Source organism: Chiloscyllium plagiosum, unplaced genomic scaffold (genome assembly GCF_037043375.1).
Source record: "Chiloscyllium plagiosum isolate Xiang-an unplaced genomic scaffold, Cpla_swu_hap1 HiC_scaffold_38, whole genome shotgun sequence".
Lineage (NCBI taxonomy): Eukaryota > Metazoa > Chordata > Chondrichthyes > Orectolobiformes > Hemiscylliidae > Chiloscyllium > Chiloscyllium plagiosum.
The window spans coordinates 21,034,239-21,055,165 of NW_028270176.1; positions in this window are offsets into that span (position 1 = coordinate 21,034,239).

Below are 20,927 nucleotides of genomic sequence, written 5' to 3' on the forward strand. Positions count from 1 at the left end.
CATAGCCCCTCTCTCTCACACACACATAGTCCCTCTCTCTCACACACATATAGTCCCTCTCTCTCACACACACATAGTCCCTCTCTCTCACACACACATAGTCCCTCTCTCTCACGCTCACATATTCCCTCTCTCTCACGCTCACATAGTCCCTCTCTCTCACGGTCACATCGTCCCTCTCTCTCACACACACATAGTCCCTCTATCTCACACACACATAGTCCCTCTCTCTCACGCTCTCATAGTCCCTCTCTCTCTCACACACATCGTCCCTCTCTCTCACGCTCACATAGTCCCTCTATCTCACACACACATCGTCCCTCTCTCTCACGCTCACATAGTCCCTCTATCTCACACACACATAGTCACTCTCTCTCACGCTCACATCATCCCTCTCTCTCACGCTCACATAGTCCCTCTCTCTCACACACACATAGTCCCGCTCTCTCACGCTCACATACTCCCTCTCTCTCACACACACAGTCCCTTTCTCTCACGCACACATCTTCCATCTCTCTCTCACGCACATTGTCCCTCTCTCTCACACTCACATAGTCCCTCTCTCTCACGCACACATCGTCCCACTCTCTCACACTCACATAGTCCCTCTCTCTCACACACACATCGTCCCTCTCTCTCACGCACACATAGTCCCTCTCTCTCACACTCACACATAGTCCCTCTCTCTCACACTCACATAGTCCCTCTCTCTCACGCTCACATAGTCCCTCTCTCTCACACTCACACATAGTCCCTCTCTCTCACACTCACATAGTCCCTCTCTCTCACGCTCACATAGTCCCTCTCTCTCACGCTCACATAGTCCCTCTCTCTCTCACACTCACACATAGTCCCTCTCTCTCACACTCACATAGTCCCTCTCTCTCACGCTCACATAGTCCCTCTCTCTCACGCTCACATAGTCCCTCTCTCTCACACTCACACATAGTCCCTCTCTCTCACACTCACATAGTCCCTCTCTCTCACGCTCACATAGTCCCTCTCTCTCACACTCACACATAGTCCCTCTCTCTCACACACACATAGTCCCTCTCTCTCACGCTCACATCGTCCCTCTCTCTCACACACACATAGTCCCTCTATCTCACACACACATAGTCCCTCTCTCTCACACACGCATAGTCCCTCTCTCTCTCACACACATAGTCCCTCTCTCTAACGCACACATCGTCCCTCTCTCTCACACACACATAGTCCCTCTATCTCACACACACATAGTCCCTCTCTCTCACGCTCACATAGTCCCTCTCTCTCACACACATAGTCCCTCTCTCTCACGCTCACATAGTCCCTCTCTCTCTCACACACATAGTCCCTCTCTCTCACGCACACATCGTCCCTCTCTCTCACACACATTGTCCCTCTCTCTCACACTCACATAGTCCTTCTCTCTCACGCTCACATAGTCCCTCTCTCTCACGCTCACATCGTCCCTCTCTCTCACACACACATAGTCCCTCTATCTCACACACACATTGTCCCTCTCTCTCACACTCACATAGTCCTTCTCTCTCACGCTCACATAGTCCCTCTCTCTCACGCTCACATCGTCCCTCTCTCTCACACACACATCGTCCCTCTCTCTCACGCTCACATTGTCCCTCTCTCTCACACACACATAGTCCCTCTATCTCACACACACATCGTCCCTCTCTCTCACACTCACATAGTCCCTCTCTCTCACGCTCACATAGTCCCTCTCTCTCTCACACACATCGTCCCTCTATCTCACACACACATAGTCCCTCTCTCTCTCACACACATCGTCCCTCTCTCTCACACACACAGTCCCTCTCTCTCACGCACACATCGTCCCTCTCTCTCTCTCACACACACATAGTCCCTCTATCTCACACACACATAGTCCCTCTATCTCACACACACATAGTCCCTCTCACTCACGCTCACATAGTCCCTCTCTCTCAAGCTCACATCGTCCCTCTCTCTCACGCACACATAGTCCCTCTCTCTCACCCACACATAGTCCCTCTATCTCACACACACATTGTCCCTCTCTCTCACACACACATAGTCCCTATCTTTCACGCTCACATAGTCCCTCTCTCTCACACGCACATAGTCCCTCTCTCTCACACACACATAGTCCCTCTCTCTCACACGCACATAGTCCCTCTCTCTCACACACACATAGTCCCTCTATCTCACACACACATTGTCCCTCTCTCTCACACACACATAGTCCCTCTCTCTCACACACACATAGTCCCTCTCTCTCACACACACATAGTCCCTCTCTCTCACACACACATAGTCCCTCTCTCTCACGCTCACATAGTCCCTCTCTCTCACGCTCACATAGTCCCTCTCTCTCATGCACACATAGTCCCTCTATCTCACACACACATAGTCCCTCTCTCTCACGCTCACATAGTCCCTCTCTCTCTCACACACATCGTCCCTCTCTCTCACGCTCACATAGTCCCTCTATCTCACACACACATCGTCCCTCTCTCTCACGCTCACATCGTCCCTCTATCTCACACACACATAGTCACTCTCTCTCACGCTCACATCATCCCTCTCTCTCACGCTCACATAGTCCCTCTCTCTCACACACACATAGTCCCGCTCTCTCACGCTCACATACTCCCTCTCTCTCACACACACATAGTCCCTCTCTCACACGCACAGTCCCTCTCTCTCACGCACAAATCGTCCCTCTCTCTCACACACATTGTCCCTCTCTCTCACACTCACTTAGTCCCTCTCTCTCACGCTCACATAGTCCCTCTCTCTCTCACACACATTGTCCCTCTCTCTCACACACATACAGTCCCTCTCTCTCACGCACATTGTCCCTCTCTCTCTCACACTCACATAGACCCTCTATCTCACACACACATCGTCCCTCTCTCTCACACACACATAGTCCCTCTCTCTCACGCTCACATAGTCCCTCTCTCTCTCACACACATAATCCCTCTCTCTCACGCACACATAGTCCCTCTCTCTCACACACACATAGTCCCTCTCTCTCACACACACATAGTCCCTCTCTCTCACGCTCACATAGTCCCTCTCTCTCACGCTCACATCGTCCCTCTCTCTCACGCACACATAGTCCCTCTATCTCACACACACATTGTCCCTCTCTCTCACACACACATAGTCCCTCTCTCTCACGCACACATAGTTCCTCTCTCTCACGCTCACATCGTCCCTCTCTCTCACGCTCACATAGTCCCTCTATCTCACACACACATCGTCCCTCTCTCTCACACACACATAGTCCCTCTATCTCACACACACATAGTCCCTCTCTCTCACACACACATAATGCCTCTCTCTCACACACACATAGTCCCTCTCTCTCACACACACATAGTAACTCTCTCTCACACACACATAGTCCCTCACTCTCACACACACATAATGCCTCTCTCTCACACACACATAGTCCCTCTCTCTCACACACACATAGTCCCTCACTCTCACACACACATAATGCCTCTCTCTCACACACACATAGTCCCTCTCTCTCACACACACACAGTCCCTCTCTCTCACACACACATAGTCCCTCTCTCACACACACATATAGTCCCTCTCTCTCACACACACATAGTCCCTCTCTCTCACACACACATAGTCCCTCTCTCTCACGCTCACATAGTCCCTCTCTCTCACGCTCACATCGTCCCTCTCTCTCACACACACATAGTCCCTCTATCTCACACACACATAGTCCCTCTCTCTCACGCTCACATAGTCCCTCTCTCTCTCTCTCACACACATCGTCCCTCTCTCTCACGCTCACATAGTCCCTCTATCTCACACACACATCGTCCCTCTCTCTCACGCTCACATAGTCCCTCTATCTCACACACACATAGTCACTCTCTCTCACGCTCACATCATCCCTCTCTCTCACGCTCACATAGTCCCTCTCTCTCACACACACATAGTCCCGCTCTCTCACGCTCACATACTCCCTCTCTCTCACACACACAGTCCCTCTCTCTCACGCACACATCGTCCATCTCTCTCTCACGCACATTGTCCCTCTCTCTCACACTCACATAGTCCCTCTCTCTCACGCACACATCGTCCCTCTCTCTCACACACATTGTCCCTCGCTCTCACACTCACATAGTCCCTCTCTCTCACGCTCACATAGTCCCTCTCTCTCACGCTCACGTCATCCCTCTCTCTCACGCTCACATCATCCTCCTCTCTCACACTCACTTCGTTCTCCTCTCTCACGCTCACATCGTCCTTCTCTCTCACGCTCACATCGTCCCTCTCTCTCACACACACATCGTCTCTCTCTCTCACACTCACATCGTCCCTCTCTCTCACACTCACATCGTCCATCTCTCTCTCACGCACATTGTCCCTCTCGCTCACACACATAGTCCCTCTCTCTCACGCTCACATCGTCCCTCTCTCCCACACTCACATCGTCCCTCTCACTCACGCTCACATCGTCCCTCTCTCTCACGCTCACATCGTCCGTCTCTCTCACGCTCACATAGTCCCTCTCTTTCACACACACATAGTCCCTCTCTCTCACGCTCACATAGTCCCTCTCTCTCACACACACATCGTCCCTCTCTCTCACACTCATATCATCCTCCTCTCTCACACACATCGTCCCTCTCGCTCACACACATCGTCCCTCTCTCTCACACTCACACATAGTCCCTCTCTCTCACACTCACATCGTCCCTCTCTTTCACGCAAACATCGTCCCTCTCTATCACACTCACATCGTCCTCCTCTCTCACGCTCACATAGTCCCTCTCTCTCACGCTCACGTCATCCCTCTCTCTCACGCTCACATCATTCTCATCTCTCACACTCACTTCGTCCTCCTCTCTCACGCTCACATCGTCCTTCTCTCTCACGCTCACATCGGCCCTCTCTCTCACACTCACATCGTCTCTCTCTCCCCCACTCACATCGTCCCTCTCTCTCACACTCACATCGTCCATCTCTCTCTCTCACGCACATTGTCCCTCTCGCTCACACACATCGTCCCTCTCTCTCACACACATAGTCCCTCCCTCTCACGCTCACATCGTCCCTCTCTCCCACACAAACATCGTCCATCTCACTCACGCTCACATCGTCCCTCTCTCTCACGCTCACATCGTCCGTCTCTCTCACGCTCACATAGTCCCTCTCTTTCACACACACATAGTCCCTCTCTCTCACGCTCACATAGTCCCTCTCTCTCACACTCACATAGTCCCTCTCTCTCACGCACACATAGTCCCTCTCTCTCACGCTCACATAGTCCCTCTCACTCACGCTCACATAGTCCCTCTCTCTCACACACACATAGTCCCGCTCTCTCACACACACATAGTCCCGCTCTCTCACGCTCACAACATCCCTCTCTCTCACGCTCACATAGTCCCTCTCTCTCACACACACATAGTCCCGCTCTCTCACGCTCACGTCATCCCTCTCTCTCTCACAAACATCGTCCCTCTCTCTCACGCTCACATAGTCCCTCTCTCTCACACACACATAGTCCCTCTCTCTCACGCTCACATAGTCCCTCTCTCTCACACTCACATAGTCCCTCTCTCTCACACACACATAGTCCCTCTCTCTCACACACACATAGTCCCGCTCTCTCACGCTCACATACTCCCTCTCTCTCACACACACAGTCCCTCTCTCTCACGCACACATCGTCCATCTCTCTCTCACGCACATTGTCCCTCTCTCTCACACTCACATAGTCCCTCTCTCTCACACACACATCGTCCCTCTCTCTCACACACACATAGTCCCTCTCTCTCACGCTCACATAGTCCCTCTATCTCACACACACATAGTCACTCTCTCTCACGCTCACATCATCCCTCTCTCTCACGCTCACATAGTCCCTCTCTCTCACACACACATAGTCCCGCTCTCTCACGCTCACATTTTCCCTCTCTCTCACACACACAGTCCCTCTCTCTCACGCACACATCGTCCATCTCTCTCTCACACATTGTCCCTTTCTCTCACACTCACATAGTCCTTCTCTCTCACGCTCACATAGTCCCTCTCTCTCACGCTCACATAGTCCCTCTCTCTCACACACATAGTCCCTCTCTCTCACACACACATAGTCCCGCTCTCTCATGCTCACATAGTCCCTCTGTCTCACACACACAGTCCCTCTCTCTCACGCACACATCGTCCATCTCTCTCTCACGCACATTGTCCCTCTCTCTCACAATCACATAGTCCCTCTCTCTCACGCACACATCGTCCCTCTCTCTCACACACATTGTCCCTCTCTCTCACACTCACATAGTCCTTCTCTCTCACGCTCACATAGTCCCTCTCTCTCACGCTCACATAGTCCCTCTCTCTCACACACACATCGTCCCTCTCTCTCACATACATTGTCCCTCTCTCTCACACTCACATAGTCACTCTCTCTCACGCTCACATAGTCCCTCTCGCTCTCACACACATCGTCCCTCTATCTCACACACACATAGTTCCGCTCTCTCACGCTCACATCATCCCTCTCTCTCACGCACACATCGTCCCTCTCTCTCACGCACATTGTCGCTCTCTCTCTAAATCTCACATAGTCCCTCTATCTCACACACACATAGTCCCTCTCTCTCACGCTCACATAGTCCCTCTCTCTCACGCTCACATAGTCCCTCTCTCTCACGCTCACATCGTCCCTCTCTCTCACACACACATAGTCCCTCTATCTCACACACACATAGTCCCTCTCTCTCACGCTCTCATAGTCCCTCTCTCTCTCACACACATCGTCCCTCTCTCTCACGCTCACATAGTCCCTCTATCTCACACACACATCGTCCCTCTCTCTCACGCTCACATAGTCCCTCTATCTCACACACACATAGTCACTCTCTCTCACGCTCACATACTCCCTCTCTCTCACACACACAGTCCCTCTCTCTCACGCACACATCGTCCATCTCTCTCTCACGCACATTGTCCCTCTCTCTCACACTCACATAGTCCCTCTCTCTCACGCACACATCGTCCCTCTCTCTCACACACATAGTCCCTCTCTCTCACGCTCACATAGTCCCTCTCTCTCACACACACATAGTCCCGCTCTCTCACGCTCAAATAGTCCCTCTCTCTCACACACACATAGTCCCTCTCTCACACACACATCGTCCCTCTCTCTCACACACATTGTCCCTCTCTCTCACACTCACATATTCCCTCTCTCTCACACACACATAGCCCCTCTCTCTCACACACACATAGTCCCTCTCTCTCACACACATATAGTCCCTCTCTCTCACACACACATAGTCCCTCTCTCTCACACACACATAGTCCCTCTCTCTCACGCTCACATATTCCCTCTCTCTCACGCTCACATAGTCCCTCTCTCTCACGGTCACATCGTCCCTCTCTCTCACACACACATAGTCCCTCTATCTCACACACACATAGTCCCTCTCTCTCACGCTCTCATAGTCCCTCTCTCTCTCACACACATCGTCCCTCTCTCTCACGCTCACATAGTCCCTCTATCTCACACACACATCGTCCCTCTCTCTCACGCTCACATAGTCCCTCTATCTCACACACACATAGTCACTCTCTCTCACGCTCACATCATCCCTCTCTCTCACGCTCACATAGTCCCTCTCTCTCACACACACATAGTCCCGCTCTCTCACGCTCACATACTCCCTCTCTCTCACACACACAGTCCCTTTCTCTCACGCACACATCTTCCATCTCTCTCTCACGCACATTGTCCCTCTCTCTCACACTCACATAGTCCCTCTCTCTCACGCACACATCGTCCCACTCTCTCACACTCACATAGTCCCTCTCTCTCACACACACATCGTCCCTCTCTCTCACGCACACATAGTCCCTCTCTCTCACACTCACACATAGTCCCTCTCTCTCACACTCACATAGTCCCTCTCTCTCACGCTCACATAGTCCCTCTCTCTCACACTCACACATAGTCCCTCTCTCTCACACTCACATAGTCCCTCTCTCTCACGCTCACATAGTCCCTCTCTCTCACGCTCACATAGTCCCTCTCTCTCACGCTCACATCGTCCCTCTCTCTCACACACACATAGTCCCTCTATCTCACACACACATAGTCCCTCTCTCTCACACACGCATAGTCCCTCTCTCTCTCACACACATAGTCCCTCTCTCTAACGCACACATCGTCCCTCTCTCTCACACACACATAGTCACTCTACCTCACACACACATAGTCCCTCTCTCTCACACACGCATAGTCCCTCTCTCTCTCACACGCATAGTCCCTCTCTCTCTCACACACATAGTCCCTCTCTCTCACGCTCACATAGTCCCTCTCTCACACACACACATCGTCCATCTCTCTCTCACGCACATAGTCCCTCTCTCTCACGCACACATCGTCCCTCTCTCTCACACACACATAGTACCTCTCTCTCACGCACACATAGTCCCTCTCTCTCACACACACATAGTCCCTCACTCTCACACACACATAGTCCCTCTCTCTCACACTCACATAGTCCCTCTCTCTCACACTCACATAGTACCTCTCTCTCACACACACATAGTCCCTCACTCTCACACACACATAGTCCGTCTCTCTCACACTCACATAGTCCCTCTCTCTCACGCTCACATAGTCCCTCACTCTCACACACACATAGCCCCTCTCTCTCACACTCACATAGTCCCTCTCTCTCACGCTCACATAGTCCCTCTTTCTCACGCTCACATAGTCCCTCTCTGTCACGCTCACATAGTCCCTCTCTCTCACACTCACATAGTCCCTCTTTCTCACGCTCACATTGTCCCTCTCTCTCATGCACACATCGTCCCTCTCTCTCACACTCATATTGTCCCTCTCTGCCACACTCACATCGTCCCTCTCTCTCACGCTCACATAGTCCCTCGCTCTCATGCACACATAGTCCCTCTCTCTCACACTCACATAATCCCTCTCTCTCACACACACATCGTCCCTCTCTCTCACGCTCACATCGTCCCTCTCTCTCACGCTCACATAGTCCCTCTCTCTCATGCACACATAGTCCCTCTCTCTCATGCACACATAGTCCCTCTCTCTCATGCACACATAGTCCCTCTCTCTCACACACACATCGTCCCTCTCTCTCACGCTCACATCGTCCCTCTCTCTCACGCTCACATAGTCCCTCTCTCTCATGCACACATAGTCCCTCTCTCTCACACACACATCGTCCCTCTCTCTCACGCTCACATCGTCCCTCTCTCTCACGCTCACATAGTCCCTCTCTCTCATGCACACATAGTCCCTCTCTCTCATGCACACATAGTCCCTCTCTCTCAGACACACATAGTCCCTCTCTCTCACGCACATATAGTCCCTCTCTCTCACACACACATAGTCCCTCTCTCTCACACTCACATATTCCCTCACTCTCACACAGACATAGTCCCTCTCTCTCACACACACATAGTCCCTCTCTCTCACGCTCAGATAGTCCCTCTCTCTCACGCTCACATTGTCCCTCTCTCACGCTCACATAGTCCCTCTCTCTCACGCACACATCGTCCATCTCTCTCTCACACACATCGTCCCTCTCTCTCACGCACACATCGTCCCTCTCTCTCACGCACACATAGTCCCTCTCTCTCACACTCACACATAGTCCCTCTCTCTCACACTCACATAGTCCCTCTCTCTCACACACACATCGTCCCTCTCTCTCACGCACACATAGTCCCTCTCTCTCACACTCACACATAGTCCCTCTCTCTCACACTCACATAGTCCCTCTCTCTCACGCTCACATAGTCCCTCTCTCTCACACTCACACATAGTCCCTCTCTCTCACACTCACATAGTCCCTCTCTCTCACGCTCACATAGTCCCTCTCTCTCACGCTCACATCGTCCCTCTCTCTCACACACACATAGTCCCTCTATCTCACACACACATAGTCCCTCTCTCTCACACACGCATAGTCCCTCTCTCTCTCACACACATAGTCCCTCTCTCTAACGCACACATCGTCCCTCTCTCTCACACACACATAGTCCCTCTACCTCACACACACATAGTCCCTCTCTCTCACACACGCATAGTCCCTCTCTCTCTCACACACATAGTCCCTCTCTCTCACGCTCACATAGTCCCTCTCTGTCACACACACATCGTCCATCTCTCTCTCACGTACATAGTCCCTCTCTCTCACGCACACATCGTCCCTCTCTCTCACACACACATAGTCCCTCTCACTCACGCACACATAGTCACTCTCTCTCACACACACATAGTCCCTCACTCTCACACACACATAGTCCCTCTCTCTCACACTCACATAGTCCCTCTCTCTCACACTCACATAGTCCCTCTCTCTCACACACACATAGTCCCTCACTCTCACACACACATAGTCCGTCTCTCTCACACTCACATAGTCCCTCTCTCTCACGCTCACATAGTCCCTCACTCTCACACACACATAGCCCCTCTCTCTCACACTCACATAGTCCCTCTCTCTCACGCTCACATAGTCCCTCTTTCTCACGCTCACATAGTCCCTCTCTGTCACGCTCACATAGTCCCTCTCTCTCACACTCACATAGTCCCTCTTTCTCACGCTCACGTCGTCCCTCTCTCTCACGCACACATTGTCCCTCTCTCTCATGCACACATCGTCCCTCTCTCTCACACTCATATTGTCCCTCTCTGCCACACTCACATCGTCCCTCTCTCTCACGCTCACATAGTCCCTCGCTCTCATGCACACATAGTCCCTCTCTCTCACACTCACATAATCCCTCTCTCTCACACACACATCGTCCCTCTCTCTCACGCTCACATCGTCCCTCTCTCTCACGCTCACATAGTCCCTCTCTCTCATGCACACATAGTCCCTCTCTCTCATGCACACATAGTCCCTCTCTCTCATGCACACATAGTCCCTCTCTCTCACACACACAACGTTCCTCTCTCTCACGCTCACATCGTCCCTCTCTCTCACGCTCACATAGTCCCTCTCTCTCACGCTCACATAGACCCTCTCTCTCATGCACACATAGTCCCTCACTCTCACACACACATAGCCCCTCTCTCTCACACTCACATAGTCCCTCTCTCTCACGCTCACATAGTCCCTCTTTCTCACGCTCACATAGTCCCTCTCTGTCACGCTCACATAGTCCCTCTCTCTCACACTCACATAGTCCCTCTTTCTCACGCTCACGTCGTCCCTCTCTCTCACGCACACATTGTCCCTCTCTCTCATGCACACATCGTCCCTCTCTCTCACACTCATATTGTCCCTCTCTGCCACACTCACATCGTCCCTCTCTCTCACGCTCACATAGTCCCTCGCTCTCATGCACACATAGTCCCTCTCTCTCACACTCACATAATCCCTCTCTCTCACACACACATCGTCCCTCTCTCTCACGCTCACATCGTCCCTCTCTCTCACGCTCACATAGTCCCTCTCTCTCACGCTCACATAGTCCCTCTCTCTCATGCACACATAGTCCCTCTCTCTCATGCACACATAGTCCCTCTCTCTCACACACACATAGTCCCTCTCTCTCACACTCACATATTCCCTCACTCTCACACAGACATAGTCCCTCTCTCTCACACACACATAGTCCCTCTCTCTCACGCTCAGATAGTCCCTCTCTCTCACGCTCACATTGTCCCTCTCTCACGCTCAGATAGTCCCTCTCTCTCACGCGCACATCGTCCCTCTCTCTCACACAAACATAGTCCCTCTCTCTCACGCTCACATAGTCCCTCTCTCTCACACACACATCGTCCCTCTCTCTCACGCTCACATAGTCCCTCTCTCTCACGCACATATAGTCCCTCTCTCTCACACACACATAGTCCCTCTCTCTCACACTCACATATTCCCTCACTCTCACACAGACATAGTCCCTCTCTCTCACACACACATAGTCCCTCTCTCTCACGCTCAGATAGTCCCTCTCTCTCACGCTCACATTGTCCCTCTCTCACGCTCAGATAGTCCCTCTCTCTCACGCGCACACAGTCCCTCTCTCTCACACCCACATAGTCCCTCTCTCTCACACACACATAGTCCCTCTCTCTCACACACACATAGTCCCTCTCTCTCACGCTCACATAGTCCCTCTCTCTCACATACACATAGTCCCTCTCTCTCACACACACATAGTCCCTCTCTCTCACGCTCACATAGTCCCTCTCTCTCACGCACACATCGTCCATCTCTCTCTCACGCACATAATCCCTCTCTCTCACGCACACATCGTCCATCTCTCTCTCACGCTCACATAGTCCCTCTCTCTCACATACACATAGTCCCTCTCTCTCACGCACACATAGTCCCTCTCTCTCACACACACATAGTCCCTCTCTCTCACGCTCACATAGTCCCTCTCTCTCACGCACACATCGTCCATCTCTCTCTCACGCACATAGTCCCTCTCTCTCACGCACACATCGTCCATCTCTCTCTCACGCTCACATAGTCCCTCTCTCTCACATACACATAGTCCCTCTCTCTCACACACACATAGTCCCTCTCTCTCACACTCACATAGTCCCTCTCTCTCACGCACACATAGTCCCTCTCTCTCACACACACATAGTCCCTCTCTCTCACGCTCACATAGTCCCTCTCTCTCACATACACATAGTCCCTCTCTCTCACACACACATAGTCCCTCTCTCTCACGCTCACATAGTCCCTCTCTCTCACGCACACATCGTCCACCTCTCTCTCACACACATAGTCCCTCTCTCTCACGCACACATCGTCCATCTCTCTCTCATGCACACATAGTCCCTCTCTCTCACACTCACACATAGTCCCTCTCTCTCACGCACACATCGTCCCTCTCTCTCACGCACACATAGTCCCTCTCTCTCACACTCACACATAGTCCCTCTCTCTCACGCTCACATAGTCCCTCTCTCTCACGCACACATCGTCCATCTCTCTCTCACACACATCGTCCCTCTCTCTCACGCACACATCGTCCCTCTCTCTCACGCACACATAGTCCCTCTCTCTCACACTCACACATAGTCCCTCTCTCTCACACTCACATAGTCCCTCTCTCTCACACACACATCGTCCCTCTCTCTCACGCACACATAGTCCCTCTCTCTCACACTCACACATAGTCCCTCTCTCTCACACTCACATAGTCCCTCTCTCTCACGCTCACATAGTCCCTCTCTCTCACACTCACACATAGTCCCTCTCTCTCACACTCACATAGTCCCTCTCTCTCACGCTCACATAGTCCCTCTCTCTCACGCTCACATCGTCCCTCTCTCTCACACACACATAGTCCCTCTATCTCACACACACATAGTCCCTCTCCCTCACACACGCATAGTCCCTCTCTCTCTCACATACATAGTCCCTCTCTCTCACACTCACATAGTCCCTCTCTCTCACACACACATCATCCATCTCTCTCTCACGCACATAGTCCCTCTCTCTCACGCACACATCGTCCCTCTCTCTCACACACACATAGTCCCTCTCTCTCACGCACATATAGTCCCTCTCTCTCACACACACATAGTCCCTCACTCTCACACACACATAGTCCCTCTCTCTCACACTCACATAGTCCCTCTCTCTCACACTCACATAGTCCCTCTCTCTCACATACACATAGTCCCTCTCTCACACACACATAGTCCCTCTCTCTCACACTCACATAGTCCCTCTCTCTCACGCACACATAGTCCCTCTCTCTCACACTCACATAGTCCCTCTCTCTCACACTCACATAGTCCCTCTCTCTCACATACACATAGTCCCTCTCTCTCACACACACATAGTCCCTCTCTCTCACACTCACATAGTCCCTCTCTCTCACACACACATAGTCCCTCACTCTCACACACACATAGTCCGTCTCTCTCACACTCACATAGTCCCTCTCTCTCACGCTCACATAGTCCCTCACTCTCACACACACATAGCCCCTCTCTCTCACACTCACATAGTCCCTCTCTCTCACGCTCACATAGTCCCTCTTTCTCACGCTCACATAGTCCCTCTCTGTCACGCTCACATAGTCCCTCTCTCTCACACTCACATAGTCCCTCTTTCTCACGCTCACATCGTCCCTCTCTCTCACGCACACATTGTCCCTCTCTCTCATGCACACATCGTCCCTCTCTCTCACACTCATATTGTCCCTCTCTGCCACACTCACATCGTCCCTCTCTCTCACGCGCACATAGTCCCTCGCTCTCATGCACACATAGTCCCTCTCTCTCACACTCACATAGTCCCTCTCTCTCACACACACATCGTCCCTCTCTCTCACGCTCACATCGTCCCTCTCTCTCACGCTCACATAGTCCCTCTCTCTCATGCACACATAGTCCCTCTCTCTCATGCACACATAGTCCCTCTCTCTCATGCACACATAGTCCCTCGCTCTCATGCACACATAGTCCCTCTCTCTCACACTCACATAATCCCTCTCTCTCACACACACATCGTCCCTCTCTCTCACGCTCACATCGTCCCTCTCTCTCACGCTCACATAGTCCCTCTCTCTCATGCACACATAGTCCCTCTCTCTCATGCACACATAGTCCCTCTCTCTCATGCACACATAGTCCCTCTCTCTCACACACACATCGTCCCTCTCTCTCACGCTCACATCGTCCCTCTCTCTCACGCTCACATAGTCCCTCTCTCTCATGCACACATAGTCCCTCTCTCTCATGCACACATAGTCCCTCTCTCTCACACACACATCGTCCCTCTCTCTCACGCTCACATCGTCCCTCTCTCTCACGCTCACATAGTCCCTCTCTCTCATGCACACATAGTCCCTCTCTCTCATGCACACATAGTCCCTCTCTCTCAGACACACATAGTCCCTCTCTCTCACGCACATATAGTCCCTCTCTCTCACACACACATAGTCCCTCTCTCTCACACTCACATATTCCATCACTCTCACACAGACATAGTCCCTCTCTCTCACACACACATAGTCCCTCTCTCTCACGCTCAGATAGTCCCTCTCTCTCACGCTCACATTGTCCCTCTCTCACGCTCACATAGTCCCTCTCTCTCACGCACACATCGTCCATCTCTCTCTCACACACATCGTCCCTCTCTCTCACGCACACATCGTCCCTCTCTCTCACGCACACATAGTCCCTCTCTCTCACACTCACACATAGTCCCTCTCTCTCACACTCACATAGTCCCTCTCTCTCACACACACATCGTCCCTCTCTCTCACGCACACATAGTCCCTCTCTCTCACACTCACACATAGTCCCTCTCTCTCACACTCACATAGTCCCTCTCTCTCACGCTCACATAGTCCCTCTCTCTCACACTCACACATAGTCCCTCTCTCTCACGCTCACATAGTCCCTCTCTCTCACACTCACACATAGTCCCTCTCTCTCACACTCACATAGTCCCTCTCTCTCACGCTCACATAGTCCCTCTCTCTCACACACACATCGTCCCTCTCTCTCACGCACACATAGTCCCTCTCTCTCACACTCACACATAGTCCCTCTCTCTCACACTCACATAGTCCCTCTCTCTCACACTCACATAGTCCCTCTCTCTCACGCTCACATAGTCCCTCTCTCTCACGCTCACATCGTCCCTCTCTCTCACACACACATAGTCCCTCTATCTCACACACACATAGTCCCTCTCTCTCACACACGCATAGTCCCTCTCTCTCTCACACACATAGTCCCTCTCTCTAACGCACACATCGTCCCTCTCTCTCACACACACATAGTCCCTCTACCTCACACACACATAGTCCCTCTCTCTCACACACGCATAGTCCCTCTCTCTCTCACACACATAGTCCCTCTCTCTCACGCTCACATAGTCCCTCTCTGTCACACACACATCGTCCATCTCTCTCTCACGTACATAGTCCCTCTCTCTCACACACACATAGTCCCTCACTCTCACACACACATAGTCCCTCTCTCTCACACTCACATAGTCCCTCTCTCTCACACTCACATAGTCCCTCTCTCTCACACACACATAGTCCCTCACTCTCACACACACATAGTCCGTCTCTCTCACACTCACATAGTCCCTCTCTCTCACGCTCACATAGTCCCTCACTCTCACACACACATAGCCCCTCTCTCTCACACTCACATAGTCCCTCTCTCTCACGCTCACATAGTCCCTCTTTCTCACGCTCACATAGTCCCTCTCTGTCACGCTCACATAGTCCCTCTCTCTCACACTCACATAGTCCCTCTTTCTCACGCTCACGTCGTCCCTCTCTCTCACGCACACATTGTCCCTCTCTCTCATGCACACATCGTCCCTCTCTCTCACACTCATATTGTCCCTCTCTGCCACACTCACATCGTCCCTCTCTCTCACGCTCACATAGTCCCTCGCTCTCATGCACACATAGTCCCTCTCTCTCACACTCACATAATCCCTCTCTCTCACACACACATCGTCCCTCTCTCTCACGCTCACATCGTCCCTCTCTCTCACGCTCACATAGTCCCTCTCTCTCATGCACACATAGTCCCTCTCTCTCATGCACACATAGTCCCTCTCTCTCATGCACACATAGTCCCTCTCTCTCACACACACATCGTCCCTCTCTCTCACGCTCACATCGTCCCTCTCTCTCACGCTCACATAGTCCCTCTCTCTCACGCTCACATAGTCCCTCTCTCTCATGCACACATAGTCCCTCACTCTCTCACACACATAGCCCCTCTCTCTCACACTCACATAGTCCCTCTCTCTCACGCTCACATAGTCCCTCTTTCTCACGCTCACATAGTCCCTCTCTGTCACGCTCACATAGTCCCTCTCTCTCACACTCACATAGTCCCTCTTTCTCACGCTCACATCGTCCCTCTCTCTCACGCACACATTGTCCCTCTCTCTCATGCACACATCGTCCCTCTCTCTCACACTCATATTGTCCCTCTCTGCCACACTCACATCGTCCCTCTCTCTCACGCTCACATAGTCCCTCGCTCTCATGCACACATAGTCCCTCTCTCTCACACTCACATAATCCCTCTCTCTCACACACACATCGTCCCTCTCTCTCACGCTCACATCGTCCCTCTCTCTCACGCTCACATAGTCCCTCTCTCTCACGCTCACATAGTCCCTCTCTCTCATGCACACATAGTCCCTCTCTCTCATGCACACATAGTCCCTCTCTCTCACACACACATAGTCCCTCTCTCTCACACTCACATATTCCCTCACTCTCACACAGACATAGTCCCTCTCTCTCACACACACATAGTCCCTCTCTCTCACGCTCAGATAGTCCCTCTCTCTCACGCTCACATTGTCCCTCTCTCACGCTCAGATAGTCCCTCTCTCTCACGCGCACATCGTCCCTCTCTCTCACACAAACATAGTCCCTCTCTCTCACGCTCACATAGTCCCTCTCTCTCACACACACATCGTCCCTCTCTCTCACGCTCACATAGTCCCTCTCTCTCACGCACATATAGTCCCTCTCTCTCACACACACATAGTCCCTCTCTCTCACACTCACATATTCCCTCACTCTCACACTGACATAGTCCCTCTCTCTCACACACACATAGTCCCTCTCTCTCACGCTCAGATAGTCCCTCTCTCTCATGCTCACATAGTCCCTCTCTCACGCTCAGATAGTCCCTCTCTCTCACGCGCACACAGTCCCTCTCTCTCACACCCACATAGTCCCTCTCTCTCACACACACATAGTCCCTCTCTCTCACACACACATAGTCCCTCTCTCTCACGCTCACATAGTCCCTCTCTCTCACATACACATAGTCCCTCTCTCTCACACACACATAGTCCCTCTCTCTCACGCTCACATAGTCCCTCTCTCTCACGCACACATCGTCCATCTCTCTCTCACGCACATAATCCCTCTCTCTCACGCACACATCGTCCATCTCTCTCTCACGCTCACATAGTCCCTCTCTCTCACATACACATAGTCCCTCTCTCTCACGCACACATAGTCCCTCTCTCTCACACACACATAGTCCCTCTCTCTCACGCTCACATAGTCCCTCTCTCTCACGCACACATCGTCCATCTCTCTCTCACGCACATAGTCCCTCTCTCTCACGCACACATCGTCCATCTCTCTCTCACGCTCACATAGTCCCTCTCTCTCACATACACATAGTCCCTCTCTCTCACACACACATAGTCCCTCTCTCTCACACTCACATAGTCCCTCTCTCTCACGCACACATAGTCCCTCTCTCTCACACACACATAGTCCCTCTCTCTCACGCTCACATAGTCCCTCTCTCTCACATACACATAGTCCCTCTCTCTCACACACACATAGTCCCTCTCTCTCACGCTCACATAGTCCCTCTCTCTCACGCACACATCGTCCACCTCTCTCTCACACACATAGTCCCTCTCTCTCACGCACACATCGTCCATCTCTCTCTCATGCACACATAGTCCCTCTCTCTCACACTCACACATAGTCCCTCTCTCTCACGCACACATCGTCCCTCTCTCTCACGCACACATAGTCCCTCTCTCTCACACTCACACATAGTCCCTCTCTCTCACGCTCACATAGTCCCTCTCTCTCACGCACACATCGTCCATCTCTCTCTCACACACATCGTCCCTCTCTCTCACGCACACATCGTCCCTCTCTCTCACGCACACATAGTCCCTCTCTCTCACACTCACACATAGTCCCTCTCTCTCACACTCACATAGTCCCTCTCTCTCACACACACATCGTCCCTCTCTCTCACGCACACATAGTCCCTCTCTCTCACACTCACACATAGTCCCTCTCTCTCACACTCACATAGTCCCTCTCTCTCACGCTCACATAGTCCCTCTCTCTCACACTCACACATAGTCCCTCTCTCTCACACTCACATAGTCCCTCTCTCTCACGCTCACATAGTCCCTCTCTCTCACGCTCACATCGTCCCTCTCTCTCACACACACATAGTCCCTCTATCTCACACACACATAGTCCCTCTCCCTCACACACGCATAGTCCCTCTCTCTCTCACACACATAGTCCCTCTCTCTCACACACACATCATCCATCTCTCTCTCACGCACATAGTCCCTCTCTCTCACGCACACATCGTCCCTCTCTCTCACACACACATAGTCCCTCTCTCTCACGCGCATATAGTCCCTCTCTCTCACACACACATAGTCCCTCACTCTCACACACACATAGTCCCTCTCTCTCACACTCACATAGTCCCTCTCTCTCACACTCACATAGTCCCTCTCTCTCACATACACATAGTCCCTCTCTCACACACACATAGTCCCTCTCTCTCACACTCACATAGTCCCTCTCTCTCACGCACACATAGTCCCTCTCTCTCACACTCACATAGTCCCTCTCTCTCACACTCACATAGTCCCTCTCTCTCACATACACATAGTCCCTCTCTCTCACACACACATAGTCCCTCTCTCTCACACTCACATAGTCCCTCTCTCTCACACACACATAGTCCCTCACTCTCACACACACATAGTCCGTCTCTCTCACACTCACATAGTCCCTCTCTCTCACGCTCACATAGTCCCTCACTCTCACACACACATAGCCCCTCTCTCTCACACTCACATAGTCCCTCTCTCTCACGCTCACATAGTCCCTCTTTCTCACGCTCACATAGTCCCTCTCTGTCACGCTCACATAGTCCCTCTCTCTCACACTCACATAGTCCCTCTTTCTCACGCTCACATCATCCCTCTCTCTCACGCACACATTGTCCCTCTCTCTCATGCACACATCGTCCCTCTCTCTCACACTCATATTGTCCCTCTCTGCCACACTCACATCGTCCCTCTCTCTCACGCTCACATAGTCCCTCGCTCTCATGCACACATAGTCCCTCTCTCTCACACACACATCGTCCCTCTCTCTCACGCTCACATCGTCCCTCTCTCTCACGCTCACATAGTCCCTCTTTCTCACGCTCACATAGTCCCTCTCTGTCACGCTCACATAGTCCCTCTCTCTCACACTCACATAGTCCCTCTTTCTCACGCTCACATCGTCCCTCTCTCTCACGCACACATTGTCCCTCTCTCTCATGCACACATAGTCCCTCTCTCTCATGCACACATAGTCCCTCTCTCTCACGCTCACATCGTCCCTCTCTCTCACGCTCACATAGTCCCTCTCTCTCATGCACACATAGTCCCTCTCTCTCATGCACACATAGTCCCTCTCTCTCATGCACACATAGTCCCTCTCTCTCACACACACATCGTCCCTCTCTCTCACGCTCACATAGTCCCTCTCTCTCATGCACACATAGTCCCTCTCTCTCATGCACACATAGTCCCTCTCTCTCACACACACATAGTCCCTCTCTCTCACGCACATATAGTCCCTCTCTCTCACACACACATAGTCCCTCTCTCTCACACTCACATATTGCCTCACACTCACACAGACATAGTCCCTCTCTCTCACACACACATAGTCCCTCTCTCTCACGCTCAGAGAGTCCCTCTCTCTCACGCTCACATTGTCCCTCTCTCACGCTCAGATAGTCCCTCTCTCTCACGCGCACATAGTCCCTCTCTCTCACACAAACATAGTCCCTCTCTCTCACGCTCACATAGTCCCTCTCTCTCACACACACATCGTCCCTCTCTCTCACGCTCACATAGTCCCTCTCTCTCACGCACATATAGTCCCTCTCTCTCACACACACATAGTCCCTCTCTCTCACACTCACATATTCCCTCACTCTCACACAGACATAGTCCCTCTCTCTCACACACACATAGTCCCTCTCTCTCACGCTCAGATAGTCCCTCTCTCTCACGCTCACATTGTCCCTCTCTCACGCTCAGATAGTCCCTCCCTCTCACGCGCACACAGTCCCTCTCTCTCACACCCACATAGTCCCTCTCTCTCAT